This window comes from Cyprinus carpio, chromosome A15 (assembly GCF_018340385.1).
Source record: "Cyprinus carpio isolate SPL01 chromosome A15, ASM1834038v1, whole genome shotgun sequence".
NCBI classification, from domain to species: domain Eukaryota; kingdom Metazoa; phylum Chordata; class Actinopteri; order Cypriniformes; family Cyprinidae; genus Cyprinus; species Cyprinus carpio.
In genome coordinates this window covers 7,247,566-7,267,336 of record NC_056586.1, presented here as the reverse complement: position 1 = coordinate 7,267,336, position 19,771 = coordinate 7,247,566, and the positions used below count along the sequence as shown (strand labels likewise).

General features: G+C 37.4%; 1 long non-coding RNA gene and 1 pseudogene across 1 annotated transcript; both read left to right on the top strand.

Moving 5' to 3' along the window:
• Positions 1-4,270: 4,270 nt before the first annotated feature.
• Positions 4,271-8,943, top strand: LOC109085429. Its single transcript, XR_002016944.2, has 3 exons — positions 4,271-4,537; positions 4,629-4,700; positions 8,552-8,943. It is a non-coding gene; the product is annotated as an uncharacterized LOC109085429 (long non-coding RNA).
• Positions 8,944-14,057: 5,114 nt separating this feature from the next.
• Positions 14,058-19,361, top strand: LOC109073127 (annotated as a pseudogene).
• Positions 19,362-19,771: the final 410 nt, after the last annotated feature.

Here is a 19,771-nt window from a genome sequence, read left to right as displayed (position 1 = left end):
ACCTGGCTGGCCGACTTGGAATGCGGAAGTGAGTGTGCATATAGCCTATTCTGTAGGGGTGGGTTTTTGTATGTTTGTATGTGTTGTAGTTTTTTAGTTGGACAACGTGTTTTTATTGAATGTTTTGACATCCTGATAATCTTAATGTATCGATTCATGAATTGAGCAGAAAATAAATCAATAATATTATTTTTTCATTTGGGCAGTTTAGCTCTGCTCTTGTACACAATGGACTCTATGCACAGCCATTTCTCTTTCCTTAGAGCTTTCAAAATGACAATAGGAGTAGATGATTTTTCATTTTCAAGAACTTCCCCGGATTACTGCAAATGAATTTTATCGCACGGAGAAGGGCAATAAACGTTTCAAGTTACATCAACTTCACAACTTCAGGGTGAGTATTGTTCTATCGTCTTCTAGCAAATCTAGATAATAAGGCTGTATAAAGCTGCTGCACCGATTTGATCAGCACTAAAATAGCAGGACTAAGTTAGAGTTTAGCTTTAAACTCCGACCACCTCAGCTTCCCAGACAGCAAGCAGTTTCGGCCCAGATCCGGCCCACATCTGGTTCGCATGGATTTCACGCGGGCCAGATGTGGGCCTGATCTGGGCCAACACTATGTTGCTGTCTGGGTTTTTATAACTCGTAAGAGATAGTAGAAACAGCAGGGCTCCCAGTAATCCACGTTTATTTGCATCGGTGGGTCAGATAGGTGTTTGCTGTGACAGGAACTTCTTCACATGATATGAAGTATTTTAAATACTGTTGCCATTTTTAGATTGTCATGTATTGTAATAAACCTTAAAGGCCCATTCACACCATAACTATAAAGATAAATTACATAACTATAAAGATAAAAATCGTTTTCAGTATTAAAAAAAATAGCAGAGTCTACACCACAAGCTATAATGATAAAGGCACAGAGAAACGATATAGTTGGAATCACTTTCAGAACTTTTTTTTTCCAACTGATGAACAATTAAAAACTTTGACAGCCAATCAGAATCTTGCTATAACGACCTTGAGAATTTAAAACAGCGGACGAGCGTGCGCTCAGAATAAACAGATTATATCATTCGCTGGTGTGGACTGTAATATCGTTATCTTAATAGTTATCATTCTTTGTGTGAACGGGCATTAGTCTGACAGTTTCTGGCAGTTATTGTTATATTTTCAAATTATTATTATTTTTTTTTATCTGTAACCTAAAGCTTGAATTAATTGTTAACATTTAATATTGCAGTTTTCCAGGGATCCCTAACACAAACATGAAGAAGTTATTCAGTAAAAAGCAAACTAGATCAGAAATTGTTAAGAGGGATAGGGACAGTGTGTGTGTGTTCACTGCTGTGTGTGTGCACTTTGGATGGGTTAAATGCAGAGCACGAATTCTGAGTATGGGCCACCATACTTGGCTGCAGGGACGGATTGGCAATCGGGAATACCGGGAACAATCCCGAACGGCCGGTCCATTTCAGGCCGAATCGGCCGGTGGTCAAATTTTTTTATTATTATTATTTATTTTATATGATACGCTACCGTACCGGCCTGTGGCCGGCCGCTCAGCTGCAGCGGAACGCAGCTGTGTGTCTGTCTGTGTGTGTGTGTGTTTCAGACTGGGCCAAACCAATACTTCCAATCTTAAGGGGGGATACGAGCGGCCCCTCCCAACTTGGACTGATCCTTGTATTTCCTGACATCCGATTGGCTCAAAGGCGCCGATCAAAGGAGTTTACTTGGTTAGGTTTGAGTTTGTGTGAATGCAACAGAGACAAGACGTTTAAAAATGGCGACGAAACGAAGGAAAGAAGAGAAAGAAATGGGTGGGGCCGAAAAAATAAGAATGAAAAAGAAAAAATTTTTGGCACAAGAGGCAGCTAAATGTGCCAAATTAACGGACCTTTTCCGCACTGAAAAGGGTGCTGTGGCAGGAGGTGCAGATGAGGAAGGACCCAGCAGCATGGATAGGACAGGTGCACGATTAGTCCGGCGAGCGGCGGCGACACGCTGGCTGGCTGACTGTGCGTGAGCGTGGCGTTTCTGTTGAGTGTAAGCTGCGTGGTGTTTGCGTAGCGTTTTCCATGTCTTTGCCTGGTCTTTGCACACCAGAAACGTGTCTGACGCGGCGCTGCTGCTAGGTGACATAATATGATAAGACTCTGGTAAAAAAATCAAAATAAAAATAAGCCTCTGGTGATACATTTGTTTAAATTACATTTATATCTTCATTTATGTCAAAACCTAGAGACTCTCAAATATCAAAATGTAATTTATTAATATTTATTCGTGTCAAAATGACATAAACATCTTTTTCCTATTCTATTTTGGCTGGAAACGCTTCCAAACACGCTTGCGCGTCACGTGAAAAAATAGACGTCTGTTCTATTATTAGCATGCACGCGTTTTCCGCGTGGCTCAGGCCCTGTGTCACGCAGCTCTAACCTGTTAACATGGGAGCTGAAATAAAAACGGACATGCCACGTATCCAGTCTGTCACGGCCTTAGTGATAAATGACACAAAATATGATTTGAAAAGGAAGTTTTATTGATTTAAAAAACGATTGTATTGTATTGGTACCACTAAGAAAATAAGTCCATTCTGGTGTGGTGAACAAATGAGTCCTATTGAAGAGATGAGGTCGAGCTTAGGACCCCATTAGTATGCCTGATCTAAATCTGTTCTTGAAATAACTTGTAGCTAATGAGCTGTCTAAACTGTTAATAAGAAAAATAGTAATATACACAAATAAACATTATTTTATGTTTCTTTTTATTTGAAAAAAGTGTAATTGTAACATATTGTGCTGATTATTACGATAAAAAATAATGACATAATTACATTACGAATTGCTGTGAATACGGTAGGGCAGTAGAAGAAGCTCAGGTAAAGCTCCACTAGCACGATCATCGGATAAACGTTAGTTAGCTGTATGCTATGCTACTATCTAAGCTAACTAAAAAAAAGGACACTTACAATGAGAAATATTTAATTTCACAATCTATAGCTTCAGTTAAATACTAGTTTCTGAAACGTGTAAGTTAAAATACATTAATGACTCGTTATAACGTAGTACAAACGTCTTCTATAATAAATAGATTTTGTATGATTTGTAACCAGGCACTAAAGCGATTCAGATAAAACGTGCTTTGAACCAATCCGATCTGGGTCCTAAGCTCGGACTCGATCTCTTCAGTAGGACTCATTTGTTCACCACCCACCGTCTCAACGGTTAGAATCCTGCGTGTCCATGGCAACGCTTGCTTTGCATGGCAACGCAGTGCGGAGAAAAGGGGGGGCGGGGCTACATAAAGTCTATAAGCAAGGAATGTCTGTAAGAAGTCTATATATGTATGTATACAGCGTCAGTTGCCATTCTCTATATTAGCTGTTAAGGTCAGTGATGGAGAGGGACAGTTTGATGATGACCCTGCAGTCATATTGATGAGGAGGGAGAGAGGAGGAGGATAGGAGGAAAAGCAGAGCAGAAGAAGGAGGGATCAGAGGAGATTCAAGCAGAGCAGAACAAAGGAGGAGAAAGCAAGGAGGAGCAGGAGGAAGGAAAGCAGCAGGAGGAGAATGACTGCCAAGAGAACAAAAACAGTGACTACAGGGGCCCTTGCAGGACTGCACAGGCAATCAAGCGACATAGATAGAATAAGATATAGTGACGTCACGTTCTTCTCATGCAGTACAACCAGTACAGACAGAGGCAGGGTCCAAGAGGAAGCTGAGGCAGGGAGAGTTGAAAATGAGTACACAACACACACACACACACAACAAACAAAAACACACACACACACACACACACAATCTCTATTGAATGGGACTGCATTGTAGTTTTTGAGTATGAGTGGGTGTGAGTATTTGTAACTATTTTTATCACTCCGACTGACTGTACACATGACATGCTGGTAGTTCGCAGTATACTGTGTGACTTACGTGTTTGAGATTAGGTTTTGCTGACCCCCTATGTTGTGTTCTTTGCAGTGGACTTGCTTATACAACTGAGGAGGCAGGTTTATCCTAAAGTTTCTTGAAGGTCTTCAGCGTAATCTGATTGTCTTTATACCATGGTTGAAAAACACTATTAGAATGAAAATAACTGCAAAAAATCCTGCTCGTGCACCAAGGGCACTCGCGTAAAAGGCCTCTTTGTATTAAAGTGCTGGGTTTAATTTCAGTTAAGTACTTGCTTTAAAGTCCCGGGCTGAATTTCAGTCCCATATTACTGATCTCTTTACAGTCTATTGGCATGTTTGTAACATTATGTAGAATATTAATTATTCTTCATAATTTATTTTAAATATAGTAACTATTTAAAAATGCAACTGAAAGTAAATCAGAATGTATCTGAAATCAATTAAATATGTAACTCAATGTAATTATCTTCACAGATTGTTTTAAAGGACTCCCATCCATACTGTTTGCAGCACTGTACCAGACAGCACACTATTCAGAACTGAGAATCAGTGCAGTTCCTCCTGTACAGAGCTGCACTGAATGGAGCAGAGCTGGCACAAAACTAGAACAATGGTAAGAAAGAGAATGATCAAATTCTTTAATGATTGACATAATTAATAAACTTTGATTTAATAATATTAACATGTCCCATTGGTATGCCTAGAGAGTCAAGCCAGTTCCTGTCAGTGAGATGGTGGTCCTGTTTGCAAGAGAGGAAACTCGCTGAGTGGTTAAGGTAGGTGTACACTCTAAGAAAAAAAAAAGTACAAAACGGTACCTTTAAGGAACAAAAGCTTGTCACTGGGGTGGTACCCTCAAAGGTACATTATTGTACCTTGAGTCAGAGGAGCAAATTGTACCTTACTTGTTTGTACCCTTCTAAGGGCCAAATACTGTACCTTTGAGGATCAATAATGTACCTTAGACAAGGTACAATAAAGTACCTCTGAAAAGGTACAATTTTGTCCCATTAAGGTACCGCCCCAGTGACAAAGCCATTTTGTACCTTTAGGTGGCAAAAAAGTTCCTTTTATTCCTTAAGGAGTGAAAGAAAATAAAGGCAAACAACAACTAACTGAATTTTAGACATTTATTTTAGTCCTTAAATGGAAAACAGTTCGGCAGATTCAATAATAATTCTCACAACCATACAATGTAACATGGAAAATGTGGCTCATGTGCATGAACAAGATTTTGGATTAACTTCATCAATGTGAAGGCTCTTCGAGAGCATTTAGGGACAGCTGAATGGTGTAGGCATTGCGGTTGTTGATCAAGCTAAAATGTTGATTACCCTGGTCACACTAACAGGTAGAGGCTTATCATCAACCTCAGACATTGTTTAGAACATATCGCTGAATGAAAATCAGGGTGTTCTTCAGGCGAGATGGATATACTACGTTGTAGATGAAGTGCACAAAAAGCAGCAATAACACCTTACTCCAAACCAAGCGCCCTGCAGACTGAATTGCCAATCCAGTTTGCACTGCAGTGCCCCTTTGAGTCAGCACACTCCTCCAGTCAGCGACAGCTTCGAGTTGTACAGTAGGATATGGGGATGGTGGCTGATCCTGCAAGAGATCATAAAGTAGTTACCTTAAATCTACCACAAACATTCATTAAAAAAAAAAAAAAACACAACAACAACAACTGTTCATATATATATATATATATATATATATATATATACACACATTACACACATACACTAAAAAAACATCTACGGTAAGTAAAGACCTTAAAGCCCCCATATTATGCTCCTTTTCAGATTCATAACTGTATTTTAAGGTTGTACCAGAATAGGTTTACATGGTTGAATTTTCAAAAAACACCATATTTTTGTTGTAGTGCACAGCTCTCTCTCACTGCTGCAGTGAGGTTTGCACTATGCGGCCCCCCATGTCCACACCAAGGCCCAGCATTGATAGCTAGAAACTTTGTATTATGAAATAAGACATCCAAGGGATGCATATAATTCTCCCAGTCTCTGTGGGATGTGTGAAAAGTAATGTATTTATGCAAATTACACACCTCCCCAAGTATGATGAGAATGTCATTTTTCTCCCTGAACAGGATAAAAAAAAGCATTGCAGCTCTGAAATCAATCCCTGAAAATTAAATAAAAAAAAAAAAAAGGAAGTGTATTACGTGAATGTACAGTGTATTTTGGTTAGTTAGACCTTATCTTGTCTGAAGACAAATAGAAAAGAAATTAAGCTTAAATGGCTCCACAACACTATGGGTGACCATGGCTGATCAGTCAGTCACTTACCAGGGACATCTACGGTGAGGGCAGCCTCTCTTTCCTCCAAAGCCAGATCTGCAAGGGGAGATTTCCTTTGAGTCAAGCTAAGCACTTTGGGTACTAGGACCTTAAAGCCATCTTCGAATCTTCGGCAGATATTCATTTCCATCATGAAGTCGGCCCATTTCCTAAAATAGCTGTAACATGGAAACATGTCACAACATTATCATAGGATTTTAAAATTAAAAAAAGACAGCCTTTAGTAATTTACTATGAACTCCCAACATAAAATGTAAGGAAATTAATGTAGACAAACCCCGCATGGGACTCTTAAGGAATGGATATTTTTGTTAATGGTCACAGTCATCCCATTGGCAATCTCTCGCCTTCTCCAAGCAAATGTCCTCATCATCCGTTCGTTTTCTGGACAGTGGGGAAATTATTGAAAGAAGTTAAAACCATTAATGATAGTAATCGGTTTATTTGTATAACAGCAGCTAGATAAGGTTAGTAATGTTAACGTTACTCGAAAGGGAGGTTAGCAACCGTTGGTCAGTTCTGTCAGTTAACCTGATGTTGTAATTTAACGTTAACGTTAGTGTTAGCGTTAACGTAACGTTACATGGTTTTACGAAGATGTTCTAAGACCGTTTGATGACAAAATTAAGACTAAATCATACTTTCAAACCCTCACTGGCTATCGATAGACACATTCCGCCCAAATGGCTTTGCTTTAGCATTAAAATATTCCAGAACAAGAGACTGTTGGCGGCAAAAAGCAAAAAGTAATTTTTTTTTTTTTTTTTTTTTATCGTTCTCCTCTGACGCAGTCCAGCTAGCTCACATAAGTCAGAACAAAAGACTTTTCGGCGGCACAAACGCTTCTCATCCAACTCTGACGCAGTAGTTTTATAGCTAAGCTATAATGATGGGAAAATGGAAAAAAAGAAAGAAAAAAAAAAACCTTTTTGCCGCCCATTAGTCTTTTGTTCTGAAATATTTTAATATTTCATTAATATTTCACGTTAACGTTAACTTTTCGGCGGCAGAATTGGATGAGAAGCGTTTTTGCCGCCGAAAAGTTAACGTTAGCTCGATGGTGAACTGTAGCCAAGATAGTACTGCTACTTATAATAATAATATTTATTTATACTATTATTATATAATAATGTTTTAACTAACGTTAACTAGTTACCGTTAATAATGGCAATCGTCAATGTGAGTCTAGCTAGCTAATGTTGACAGAGTATGAACTTGGCTAGCGCTAACATTAACAGTAAAAGTTAACTTCCAACTTTGATTTAACACCACAAACACTGATTAAAAATTCAAATACTTTACCTTTGAATTTACTTCTCTCCTCTTCAGTGACCTCTATCCCAAAATTAAATAACTCCGTGATTAAATCCTCCGTGGATAAATGTCGAAGCGCCATCCTCCCACCTTTGATCGACACTGACAGAGACTGACAGTTGGATCACTGTCGATTCATCATGTATCCTTCCGCGCTGCAATATTTATGCTTCCGCCGAGTCAAACTCAGTAGCTAGATTTTCAATAGAACACAACTTAAAGCATTAACGATTATTTGTCTGTTTTATTCTAATATAAATAGGGTAAAGGGTTTGAAAATCTAATTCTTCAATACTGTTTGTTAATATAAATGATTACATAATCCTCATTAACATGATTCAAAGGGACACTTCACAAAAAAAAAAAAAAAAAAAAAAAAAAAAAATTCTGATTTAGAAAAACCATATGTCACAACTTTACACATTTCTGATTTATTTTGCCCATATCTCAAAACTTTACAGTTAATTTAGTTTGACAATTATTGAGTTTGATAGTATAGGTTAACTTGTGTTTCTATATTGAGAGATGACATTTTCAGCATCCACTAATTCCTGCCACTTTATATTTAAACATTAAGGTACAAATATGTAAGGGACAAATATGTACCTTACACCTCGAAAAGCTCACAATGTACAATGGAAGGTGCATAATTGTACCTTAAAGGTACACAATTGTACCTTAAAGATACATTTTTGTACTTTTAAGGGTACATATGCAAAGTTTGTACCTTAGGGAACAAAAATGGACCTGTATTGTACCTCTTTTTCTAACAGTGTAGAGTGTCTAATATTGTTACATCATCTTTTCATATCTTGCTTTATTCATAATGTATAACATGCCTATTTGATTAGCCCTAGCAGAAAAAAGACAAAAACACAATCATATTGAATATGGCTCCATTCATAATGTATGCAACATGTAGTGAATGGTGGAAAATGTTAATTTTTTTTAATGGTCAATTTACAATATACCTTTGTTTTTCATCTCAGGAGAATGTTTACAGTGGTGGCACCAGTGATCTGCCTTACCTATCAGTCCTCCAAGTGGCAGAAGTGTTAAAAAAAAACCCATAGTAACATATCATTACACAATCACAGTTATTAGTATTTGTATTTTACATAACTATTACACTGTATCAAAGTTTCAAAAATTTTCGTGTGGATATTTACATGATTACATTACACTGGTGAGCAAGAAACTGTATCAAAGTTATATATATTTGCATTTCCATAATATTTAATTTACATTTTATATTCCAGTCTGTACAAATAAAACCAAATTAATCTATCCCAAGTGTTTTGTGTAAGGCCAGATCTCTCTGTGAAAGATCAACTGAAAGGTGGACCATGAAGAGGAGGAACTCATTGAAGGACTGCAGAGACTGACACTGTCAAAATACATTAAATAACTATGATACATGCATGTAACATTGGCATCTAAAAATGAAAATAAATGTAACATTTTCTTTCTCTGCCACAAACAATACAATATCAATATTTACCATTGCATTGCTTGTTATTCCAACTTCTGTCCTCGTTGTAGCTGTCCTTGCTCTGGTCTCACAAACCATGTGGAATGCAGGTTCAATAACTCTCCAAAAGGCCATTAAAAGGTTCTACATCTCAAATCTAGATTGGATGAGACATGTTTTCAGAAAATACACACCAAACAATGTAAAAAGTTAGTTTGCCTACACTGAACCTGAAGGATACTTTAAAAATGTATAATGTATTGACATACAAGTAAAAAAAAAAAAAAAAAAGATTTTAGTTGGGATTTTAACTTATTCTCCCTCGTGTCATTCTAAACCGTTATGAATTTCTTCTGTGGGGTCTATCTAAATAGCTGACTGACAGTAACATTATTTACAACATTTCTGTATGCCAATGAAGAAAGCAAGCCATATGGGTTTACAATGACTTAATGGTGAGTATATGATGACCGCTTTATTTTTATTTTTGGGTGAATCATCTATTAATCCGTTAACACGTATTGCCTTGTCCCACAAAAGAGGTTTTTAAACAGGCAACCACAGTGACAAAAAATAAATAAATAATAATAATTTAAAAATTCACAATAGGCCTACATTGTGCTCGGTAATATAGTAATAAGGGTTTAGATCTTACCAAGTGTAGATTTGCATGCTGTTGTCATTCTTGAAGTGGCACCTGCAGACTGTAGTATCAGAAGTGATAAAATTCTTACATCTTACGTTACTACTCTGAATCCAATTATTTCAAGTTTCTTCATCCAGGGGAGAAGTGTGAAAAACCTTTGAGGAGCCTCACAAAACGGGACACAGCAATAGCTGTGTAAACCTCCGTCACAGATGTTTATGGAACTCTTTATTAAATAATTATATTACTGTGGTATACTTAATTTGTTATATTATAGCAATATGTATAAATAAATATATAAATATTATTCTATAATCATCATTTATTGACAAAAGATTGCGGCTGGTAATGCACTCACACGGCAGAATACAGAGCGGAACCTTAATGAGTCCTGAGATTTCACAGGAAATACGTAGGCTGTGTGCCATGCATAGAATATATTGCGCGTTTCTGCAGACCAACTGCCTTGTAGTGGTCGGGAGCATTTCCGTTGTGTTTTGGCTTAATGTCATTGTGTTGTGAGAATGTCGTTGTGTTGTGGTTTTATATTGGTCGTTTGTGTGTTACAGGGTAAGTTCTCTTCCTCACCACTAGGGGTACTAGATGGCAACATGTATGGGTATAACTCATGTAACATGGTAGAAGGAAGAGGTGTAGCATGCAAAGGCTGGAGCATGGCCTTGCCATGTAATTGCTGAGTCCTGGTTGAGAAACATTTGTTTTATGCTCAACTTTAAAAAGGATTTGTTTGTTTTCTGGAGGTTTATGGTCCGTGAGAAGACGAAAATGTGAGGAAGTTGTATAAGTTCCTTGATACACAAAGCTCTTCAACTCATCAGAGGACAATCACCTTTATTGTCCATGGACTCTGCTATTGAGACAGCAAGCATATGGATTAAGACTGATCGGTTTCTGGAGGATATACTGGACATTATGGGACTTTGAGGAATTCAGATAAGACTTTATTCTCTTTATTATCCTTACTTGTATCATCCATGGACATTGATTGGCCTTGAACTCTATATACATTTTTTTTGGTGTTGTGATTTGGGATGAATAATTATGATGGAAGGTTGAAATTAATTGATTGGCCTGAATGTGGTTTTTTTTTTTTTTTGCTACTAAATATAAACTACTAAGATTTTGCATTCATTGAAAGTCTTTGGTTTGTGTTTATGCTTTATTAAATGGACCATGTTATTGCAGTAGGTTTCCTTTATAAAAAAATGTATTGCTGGATTTTGGGTTTAGTTAAATCGAGAACGGTTATATAAATGGCGCGTGAACAGGGACCCTATTGTATTTAACGTTTATTGTTTGTTTAACAGAAAGAAAATGGAAAATCAAAATCAGCATATTGAGACAGAGGGTGAGTGCAAACCTGACGCCCAGCTTGACTTTACCACTGAAAGATTTTTCACCAGGAGGGAACCTATTTGAGAGATGATCAGCACATTCAGTGAACTGTATATCGGCTCTGAAGATGAGGAGGAAAGAGTTGTTGAGGATGTTGATGACATTTCCCGACCATATCCAACACCTCCACCCCTGGAAGAAAGAAATGTGTTCAACCCTTTATCTTCTGTTTTGGACAGTTTGATGCAGCTAGAGGAGAGATTCACAAATATGGAACAAAGACTGGAAGAATGTAATAAAAAGATGGGTGAAGGTTTTTTTTTTTCAAGCAGAAGTTGAGAGCAGTTGCAAGAAATTGGAAGACCGATTAAGCTATTGAATGTAGAGAGAATGTTCAAGAATTCATCAAAAACTTGAACTTAGTATCCAAGACTTGGGTCGCTCAATGGTAGACTGTTTAAAATGAAGAGACACACAGATTGACAATAAGTTAAAATCTCTCATCCCTCTGAGGTCAACCCTTATTCATCCAGCCCATAGTTCTATTCTGCCTTCCTCAGTTTCCCAAGGCAATAATCAAACCTATTGAGTTCCACCAAGTCACACCCAGATGTCTGTTTCTGGAATCCCTTCAGCAGTTTCACTTGTAAAAATAGAGTTCCAAAACTTTAATAGCAGTGAAAATGATGATCCAGTTACATTTATTGAGCGATGTGAGGAATATCTAGCCATTCGACCACTGTCTGACTATGAGATATTAACTTCTCTTACCTCTGTTTTAATCGCGTTCCGAGAACACAGCAAAAGTGGGTGGCTGAAAAGAGAAATGTAAAGACCTGGGAGCAATTTTAGAAATTCTTCCTCCATTCAATTTTAAAGGAAGACTATGAGGATGAAACAGCTAGAAGGCTCATAGAGAGAAAACAAGGTGCACAGGAGAGCATACGCGATTTTGCTTTTCACTATAGAGCCCTTTGTTAAAATGGAAAAAGGATATGTCAGAAAAAGAGATCTTGCAGTCCTTTCTTAGAAACTGTAACCCCCGTTTGACCAGCCTACTTCGTGGAACAGTACGAGAAGTAGGTGAATTAGTCAGAATTGGCACACAAATTGAGAAACATTTGGAGGAATCAAAAAGGTACCAGAATAATGTTAACTCTGAGGCTCAAAAGAAGAAGTTACAACTTAACTGAGAAACAGTTCCTAAACCTCCCCATGCTAACACTAGAGTAATGCAATCTAGCCAAAGTTCTCCCATACAAGATCCGAATATGATTTCCTTACCTATCTTGCTGAGAAACAGGTACCTACAAGCTGTCATCGATACAGGAAGTATGCTTTCTTTGATCCAGGAATCCTATTGGAGACAATTGAAACATCATGAGGTATGGAAATCAAGTAATGGACAAACATTTCTGCTGGCAAATGGCCAAAGCCAAATAGCTTTGGGAAAATCTGACTGGTAGTGTGAACTTCAAGGTAAGCCGTTCAAGTTAACCCTGTATGTAATGAGAGACTCTGATCTAACCATTCCAGTCATTCTGGGTATGGATTTCTTGATGACTTTAGGAATAATATTAGATTTCAAGAACTTGTAGTATAGCTTTCCTTCCAAGGATGATGGTACTGTGCAGAAGTTTCCATTGTGGTCCCATGAATCTTCCAAACCTTTACTCCACTTCTATCTTGCCCTACCTACACACCACACAAATGACAGTAGAAAACTTACAGTCAATCAACCAACTGGTCCTAAAATCAGAATCTTCTGATCAATTTAAAAATCAACTAGAAAGTCAATGAGAAATTGGCCAACCGTTTTTACACACGAAATTGGTCACTCAAAAATGGTAAAACACAGGATCATCACAACAGATAAAATGCCTGTTAGGAAGAGAGCATATAGAGTGCCAGTACCTAGACAACAGTTCATTGTCAGAGAAATTCAAGAGCTGATAAGTAAGAATATTATATGTCCCTCAGTATCTTCATTGGCTTCACCTTTTGTCATTGTACCTAAAAAAGGAGGTGATTTGAAATTGTGCGTGGATTATCGTGGACTGAATACAAAAACCCACTTGGATGGTTATCCCATGCCCCAGATCCAAGATATATTGGAATCTTTGCATGGAGCATCAATATTCAGCACTCTAGATCTGAAGAGCCGGTACTGGAAGTTGACAAACCTGACAGTATTCACAAGACCGCAGCAGGGCAATTTGAATTCTTGCGCCTTCCATTTGACCTTAAAAACCTGGCAGCATCATTTCACAGGTTGATGGAGTTTGTTCTCAAAGACATTAGAGGGAAGTGTTGTTTTGTTTACATAGATGATATAGTAGTGTATTCAAAAAATGAACAAGAACACTTACCACACCTGGATCAAGTCTTTAACTGTCTCCAACAATCCGGTCTTACGTTGAATCTCAAGAAGTGTAACCTTGTGCAACGATCACTTACCTTTCTAGGCCATGTGGTATCCTCTGAAGGAATAAAAACAGACCCTTCTAAAGTTGAAGCTATTTGTGATTTCCCAGTACCCCAGTCTCTCAAAGACTTACAAAGATTCTTGTGATTGGCTGGATGGTACCACCGTTTTATTCCTGTACTTTTCCCTCCCGATTTCAACAAACCCTTCAAGGCAGAAACTGATGCAAGTGAAATTGGCCTTGGAGCTGTGTTGACACAAGAGATTGATGGACAAGAACATGTGATTGCATATGCATCTAGACTTCTTCGAGGAGCAGAGCAATCATACTCTGTATCCGAAAAGGAATGTCTTGGAGTTGTGTGGGCTATAGAAAAATTGAGTAATTATTTGGAAAGAACACCATTTGAGGTAATCACTGATCACACCGCTCTAATTTGGGTCTTCCAACATCCCAAGCCTTCATCCAGATTAACTCGCTGGACAATTCGACTTCAAGGTTATGAGTTTAAGGTTAAGTACAGAAAAGGACAGTGTAATCTTGTACCAGACACTTTATCCCAAAGTTTAAACCCTACCTCAACACACATGATTGCCATGGTCAAAGCCACCAGAGAATCTGAAGCCCCAGCAAAAATGCCTTTTGACTGGTCATACATTGCTACAGCACAACAGAATGATCCAGAAGTACAGTAGTTGTGCATAAAGGCTAAGTCACAGACAAGTTCAGATCCATCTAGAATTCATTATGTAATTCAAAATGGATTCCTGTTCCACAGTACACCAGATGGACAAAGAGGACCAAAGTTACTTCTAGTAATACCAACTTGTTACGACCAGAGTTTTTTTTTAAGATATGCACATGACAGCCCATTAAGTGGACACTTGGTTCGACTTAAAACGCTATTGAGATTGATGGAAGTTGCTTACTGGCCAAGTTTGAGGAAGGATTTATGGAAATACTGCAAGGAATGCCAAACATGCCAAAAGTATAAACCAACCCCTCTCCAAGTTGTCTGGCTACTTACAGTCTACTCCTGTCATAGAGCCTGGACACATGTTGGGTGTAGACTTGATGGGGCCTTTTCCAAAGAGTCCAAAACAGCATGAACATTTGTTAGTTGTTGTGGACTGTTATTCAAAATGGGTTGAACTGTTTCCATTATGGGTTGCCAAAGCACCTCAGATAGCATGCATCCTCATTGATGAGATTTTCACAAGGTGGGGAACCCCGGTCTACATAGTATCTGACAGAGGGGCACAATTTACCCTGAATCTCATAAAACTTGTATGCAAACAATGGAGTGTCATTCAAAAATTGACCACAGCATATCACCCTCAAACCAACTTAACAGAACGCATTAACAGGACACTTAAAACCATGATCGCTTCATATGTGAAAGACAATCATCGTAACTGGGATAAGTGGCTCTCAGAGTTCAGATTTGCCATTAACACCTCCTGGCAAGAGAGTACTGGATTTACCCCAGCTGATATAGCTTTGGATGTAAACTAAAAGGACAACTAGAAAGAGCTCTAACAAACCACCCAATCCTAACAATCCCACTCATGATATAGTGGAACGACAAGAGAGCCTCATCTGTTAAAGAGAATGTGCAATGAGCTCAGGCTAAGCAGAGGCACTACTATAACCTGAGAAGAAAACAGGCTGTTTACAAAGAAGGTGATCTCATCTGGGTTCGCACCCATCCTCTGTCAAATGCCGATGATGGTTTCATGGCTAAACTGTCGCTAAAATGGAAAGGTCCTGCCAAAGTGTGTAAGTGTTTGGGTCCAGTAAATTGCATGTTATTGCAGTAGGTTTCCTTTATATATATATATATATATATATATATATATATATATATATATATATATATATATATATATATATAAATTATTACTGGTTTGGGTTTAGTTAAATCAAGAACGGTTATAGCTTAATGTCGTTGTGTTGTGAGAATGTCGTTGTGTTGTGGTTTAAGGTCATTGTGTTTTTAAGTTTGTTGTGTTTTGAGCACAGTGTCATTGTGTTGTGAGCCTATGTTTGCTTTTTTAATGTTGTTGTGTCATGCACTACTGGGCATCCGTACTAATCTACTGAGCAGACAGAATTATTTATTTTTTTATTTTTTTATTTGAAAATGTGGATGATGCCCTTAACACTTGACACTGATTTAAGTGTATTTAGTTAGTTAGTTAGCTGTTGTTTTCATTGTTGTTGTACTTTTTATTGTTGTTGGACATTTGCATTTCTGACTCTGCTTCTGCCATCAGAAACCTGAAATTAAAAACGTGAACAGCCACGTCAACATTCCCTTGTGTTTGTGTCCTATATTATAAATTTACAGATGCTTCACCAGCACAACATAATGTTTTACTTTATGATGAAAATCTGTTTACTAATTTATTTTATTTGTTGTAGGGTGATACTTTTGTCTTGTTTTTGATTTACCTCCAATTTTGTTCATGTTCTTAATGTAAGTTTACATGACTGTTTCAATTATTTTTTTTCATTGACAATCTGTTCTCTATAAAACATCTCATCATTAGTGATAAGTATTTCTTTTATTAATTTCATTTGCAATATGCATAAAATCCATTAGTGAGAAAGACATACAGTATATGATTTTCTTCTATCTGTTAGTCTGAACAGCAAACATATAATATGGAAAATAGTGCAAATTTCACATCCATCAGACTTAACCGGATATCGTAATTTGGAATTCAACATGAAGTACTTCTTGTGTTTGCTGTGATAACTGTGCTGATTCTACAATCCTTTTTGCCAATAGCTTTCTTATTGGTGTCTTTGTTCAGCAAAACCCCTTCATAAACCAATGTATGTGTTTCTCTGTAGTCTGTTTGTTAATGAATTGTATGGCAGCACAGCTTTATTTCCTTCCCTTCAAGTTCATCTGATTTTGAATAACAATGAGATTTCTCTTATTTACTGTTACTTGCAGATATTTTGCTTGTATACATATGCAATGATTGAATTTTGTAATTTAGCGGTTATGTCTTTTGATAGATATGTTTCAATCTGTTATCCATTACAGTATAACAGAATCATGACCCCTTTAGAGTGGGTGTGTTAATTGTCTTGGTGTGGTCATATTGTTTTGTTCAATTTTTAATTCTTTTTTCTTTTAATTTTGTGTTGTTTTTTTTTTTTTTTTAATTTTGTTTTATATGGTGTGACAATTTATTTACTTGTGAAACTTGCTTGTTCAAAAACCTCTTTGAATAATACTTATGGCATTTATGTGAATGTGATGACAGCACTGATTCCATTGATGCTAATTATTTATTCATATACAAAAATTCTAAAAATATGTATGGGTTCAACTAAAGAAGCTAAGCAGAAGGCTCTAAGCACCTGTGCACCACACATAATATCTCTTTTAAACTTTTCTTTGGGCTGCTTCTTTGAAACAGTGCAAAGCAGGTTTGATAATATCAGAATGCCAGCTTTGTTACGTATAATCATTTCAGTCTATTTCTTGATTTGTCAGCCAGTGCTTAACCCTATTATGTATGGAATAAGACTTAAAAATATCAGAAAAGTATGTAAAAACTTGGTTGTATCAAAAAGTGGGTATTACATAAAACTTATTATTTTTTTCTGTTTTAGGAACAGTAATTATGGTATTTCAGTGTTTTTTTTTTTTTTTTTTTTAATGTCTCAGATATTAACCTAAATGTTTAATCAAAACAAACATTGATATTATTAATTAATGGTAATATACTATGTTAATCAGTACGGCACAGATCAAAATTAGTTTTGACCTTTTTAACTTTGAATGTGACAATAGCATCAATATTGCTATACAATATATATTTCTTTTTTGTTTCAATGAAACAAATGAAATTTGTGTGTGTGTGTTCAAAAATAAATTTGACATTTATTGAAATTGTTTTATTTTGCATATTACAAATAGTGTATTTAAAATGTTAAGTGTGCTGGCTTTCATTGCCCTCATCTTGTAAAATACCAGCAAAGGAACACCATAGTTTCATAGCAGGGTAAGACGGGGGTAAAATGCAAGATAGTGTTTGGCATTATGGCATATTTTCAATCAAAATATAGGCAGTTAAATGTGTATATATTAATATTATATCCATGTAAGTCATTTAATAAATATACCGTTCATATTAATCTCTTTTATTGGGATTCTGCTTTGTCTGTCATTGTCTGTCATTCAATAATTCAACTAAAATTTTTTAAGAGCAACACACTTCAGCACGAAGCTGGTCACAGTCAAAGTGGTGTAAAATCCGTTCATCTTTAAATTTTTTTTAAAAGAAGCAGCACTTTCAAAATGGGTCGTCATCTTTTAACACTGTCTAAACACAGTTAAAAAAAATTAAAACTGTCCCCGTACGGGACACCATATGTAATGCTCAGCGCAAAGTTTTCTGTTTCAAACTTTCACATAGCAATCTTTAAGTTATAATAACATTAAAAATTCAAATCCAGATTTTGATTTCAAAGATTTATTATAAAAACTTTTATATATATATATATATATATATATATATATATTTTAAATGCGCATAAATCCATAGAAACAATATAGAAGTTATTTTTTCATATTGAAATACATATTTTTCATATTGTTGAAAATACATAAAGATAAGCTGATACATATATGACAGCCTCTGAACTTATATGCAGTCAATAATCTTATATGCAGGCGCTGGACTAAAAATACATTCAATCAATCATCGCCGCCAAAATGAATTCAACGGGTCATCTTTTTAATGCTATAAATTAATTACAACAATAATAGAAAATTTAATCATGAACAAAAACATGAACAACAATATCACATTAGACCAAAGAAATTCCAAAATGACATTTCCCTTACATTCAACTTCCAAAATTGCATTAAACTTTGCCATGTTACATTCATTTAGTTGACTAGTGCTATATGCTGTAATAACAAAAACATTAATGGCATTAATAAATCCCTACACCGACAAGCTATGCAATATCGCGTTCATCAATCGAATGCATTTTATCTGAGATTATAAACTCAATATTGCGTAGCTTGTCAGTGATCTACGGCTCTGTGTAGCAAATACCATTCCATCTAAACACACGTGATGGAGATTTACTGGATTTACTGACGAGATGCACATGACAATAACATGCAATTTATCGTGCAGCCCTAGTTTTTTTGTTTGTTATTTGATCAAAGTACAAAGTAGATCAGGAAAACTAAAATGCTGGTTGTATTCAAAGTGCCACCATGACTGTCTACAGTGTGTGAAATGGTGTGCTGTGATGGTTTAGTGGTGATGTATCGCATTCTGCAAAAGGGAGACTGGAGTTTGTCGCGGTTTGGAAAGAAATGGAGAAAAACATGACAGAATAACACAGTGGATATTGCATTTTTGCGTAAAATTAAAATACTGACCAGATACAATACTGATTTTGGTGAAAAACGAATGTTTATCGTGTTTTGGAACCAGACTTTTCATGTATATATATTGTGACGATGGTCAGCTGCCTCCTCCCTGATTATAACGGCACCCCGTCCTAAATCGCCACCCTTCACCAGGCTTCTGACAGGAGTGGGTGTGTGAGAGAGGAGGGGCACTGGTAAGAGTCAGGGCTGGCGGCGTGTGATGGGGGCACACCTGAAGGAAATGGAGCCTCATCACCGCCGCTGTTAAAAAAGCCCAACACCGCCTCTCCTTGGAGAGACGGTCTCTTCCCCATGCATGCACACTGGTGTCCTCGTGGGTCCAGGAGAGGGAGTGTTGAGGGATTCCCGCGCCACCAGAGACGTGAGCTGCCGGACCCGCAGTCCGGATGAGAATCCACACCCGTTACACGGCCGTCAGGCCAGGATGCCGGGCCGTCCATCCCCTGCAAGCGCTGGCGGGCAATGAGAAGGATGCAGCCGCTAGAAGAAGCCGCCGCCCCTCGCACCCCGGACTGGAGAGGGGAGCGTGTGCGACCGCCAGACTCCACCCCTTACCTGGACCCTTTCTCCATGAACACTGCCCAACCCACACGAACCCCGCAGCACGACAAGGACACCAGATTCCCTGTTTGTTTTGGACACTTTATTCCCTCTTTTGGACACTTTATTCCCTCTTTTGGTTTATTTTCTGTTAATAAAAACCTCTCCTAGGCCTGACGCCACGCCCACTGTGTCTGTCGTTCGCTCCTCCCATCACAGTGGTGGAGAATGCGGGCAAGGCAGAGCCTAGACACTGCAGTTGGGAAACACCTGATGACGTCACTCCCTCTCGCTTGCAAAAGTTAGCGTAAATCCGGACTGGGACGGAGAAACGAT